Here is a 3,005-nt window from a genome sequence, read left to right on the forward strand (position 1 = left end):
CTTGGTTTCTGTGACTTTGATTTTGTTCTTAAAATACATCTCTCTTGAATTTCTTTCCTGGAGTTATTATTTCAGGCTGAGCACATTTTAGCACATTGATCCCTTTTCATAAACAGCTGCCAGCTGTGTTTTGTTGCTTGAAAATAGATAAAATACAGTTGGAAGGTGATTGTTGGATTATTTTTTTGTGTGCATTAAAAGCCTTTGTTATTCCTTTATTACTATATAATCATTCATGCCAACTTCTTATTTTAAAATTTATTGTACTCTGCCACTTGATGTAACATAACGTGGGAAGTAATTGAAAGATGCACTATTTTATTACAGTTCCACTTTGTCAGCCCATATGGTACTTCCAGTCATACACGACAGACAGTCTTTTATGAGAATTACTGTGTGTACAGAGCCCTCATGGCAGAAGCAGTAACTCATGACATTGTCATAGTCCAGAGATCTTTTTCATTGCCTTGTAGCAGTCACAGCCAAGAAAGCAAAGAGATATTTGCCTCCTCATATGCCACTACATGACCCCCAAAACATAATTTTAAAAGTGAGCCTGAGGCGCATGTTTAAGGATACAGAGTATATAAGCAACCAGCTTAAGGATTGCTCTTCCTCTCTGTCAATAAAACTATGAGAAGTCAGAAGGATTTAATAACTCATTTAAATCTGTACAGTGAACAAGCATAGCAAAGCGTTCCAGTGACCACTAGTCAACTGAGAGAATATTTATTAACATAAGCATGCAACACTAATGCTTTTATCTGCAGATTTGCCTTTTGCGAAGATCAGATACATCACTTGATTTTTATAGATAAAGCATCCAAAGCAATTTACTGCTAAAGGTTGCACTGTAAAGTAAAAATTTGGAAGAAAAACAAACTATATTCCCAAACAACATGTCTCTTTTGTTGATGATTATTAATGCCTGTCCATAATTTTACTTCCTGCCTTTATTTCTGGGAATTTATGAAGCAGCAAGTCAGAGATCAAACTTGTTTTCTGAGAAATAAGCCCCTGCATGTTCTTTATGTGTCTGTCAGTAACAAATGTATATCATTTTTTCAGATGTAGCATGGAACAGTGCAACAATTTCAGGTTTTTAATGCAGCTTCAATTCAATTTGGATATAATATCTGTAATTACATTTCCTTTACTTCCTTCCATGGAGTTCACATCATCAGTATCATAGTACATCTTGTATTTTCTGGTGGAAAAGCTGGATAGGCTAATCAGTGTCCTCCCTCTGTAACGACTGCCTCTGCAGTGCTTCTTTTTTCTCCCCTAAATGTTAACATCATTGTGCAATTTTCTTCTAAGTGAAGAAAATAATTTTCAGCCACTAAATGTTGCTGCCATTTGGTTCTGATGACACCATTCCCTTCATTTCATACACTTGTTCCATTGCCAGAAGGACTTGACAGCATCTCTCTGTTTTTCAGTGCATCTTCAGGTTGCCTGAAGCAGCAGCAGCAGCACCTTGCAGCACTGAGCCTCTCCATCATGTCTGCTCCTAATGTTCAACAGGCTGTTAACCCACACAGTGTACCAGAAAAGTGCCTCTGATGGCAGCTGCCAGTCCTTGCCCTCAAGCACACCTGATGTTTAATTTTCCTGGAACAACACAGATATTTTAACTGAACCTGATTAGTCCTCTTGGAAGGTTTCAACCTGCTCCAACATTCCCTAAATGACAGGTGCTCTTCATCTCCAGTTCTTCCCTCAGGTGCCATGAGTCACCACTAGATTTCTTCTAAGGTTGATATCCCTGTCTGCTTGCTCCAGGCCAACTGTTCCCAAACAAGATCCCTGTCACAGGGGCAATGCTAGGCTAACTAGGAGGAATTTTAATCTCTGAACAACTGTTAGTGGGTCTAAAAGCAACTCACCTTCTACAAGGAGTTAACATCCTTGTTTCACATGAAACATACTGCAAAGAGCCACTTTTTGTGTAGGGAAAAAACCTGCTTCTACATGGGATGGCTTCCACTCACAGTGGCTGCCTCTGGGCTTCCTGGGATCAGAGTAAATTCAAACTCCTGCAAATGAAACTGCTTCAGGACAGTGCCCTGATTACGCAGGGAAAAAAAGTAAAAACATGGATTTGTTTGAAAAGATCCTGTATTAATAATTCCTCACATCTGTGCATGTCAGAAATGTTATAAAGCCATAAGCTCTATTTGAAATTCTCATTTTGATCAGGATGCCAGCAGCAAAACCGGGACTGACTGCATTCCTTCATTTCTACATCACAGTCTGCAATTGCAGTCCTCAGGGTAGGCACTACCTTGCACCAAGAGGTAGAGCAGGGAAATGCTTTGCACTCCTGAGCAGCACTTGATCTTACTTTCTTTTCCTCTTGTGCTCTTTGCTGTTCTGAGCTGGATTCTAGACTAGAAAGGTACATTTTTTTCTGGCTTTGTTTAGGCATCTGATCACTATGTAAGTCTAATTCTGTGCTCCATATTGCCTGTGGAATTAATGACAAGGAATAGCCCCATTAGAAGATGAACTATGAAGTACACCTTGGGGAGCTGTTGGGACTAGCAAGTTCATGTTTGGGACCTGCTCATCTCTTTCCATTGCTTGTGGAAGGAGCTTAGAGAGGAGCTCAACCTTAAATACTGATATTTTGATGCTACAGTTAGGAGAGATGGATCCTATCTAGGAATCTTTAAAGTTCTGAGAATGGCAAAAAGATGCATGAACAATGGTAAAATCAGAGAGATTCCTCCTCCCCCTCCATCTTTTGGCAAAGTAGTGCTGACTACATAGCCCTATTTTGTAGAAAAGATGCAAAAAATATCACTGTTAAGCTGAGGGATAGACAAATAGCAGTTTGTCTCAGCTCTTCCTTACAGCATCTGCCACTCTGAATTTATGGTCCTTTGAGGCCTCACCTGTCCAAGGGACACTTTCAAAAATGCTTCCAGTGTCTGACACTATCTCTGATCTATCAATGATGATCCCCTTTACAGTTATTAATATAAATAAAACCATATTTT

Source organism: Acanthisitta chloris, unplaced genomic scaffold, assembly GCF_000695815.1.
Source record: "Acanthisitta chloris isolate BGI_N310 unplaced genomic scaffold, ASM69581v1 scaffold4658, whole genome shotgun sequence".
NCBI lineage: Eukaryota > Metazoa > Chordata > Aves > Passeriformes > Acanthisittidae > Acanthisitta > Acanthisitta chloris.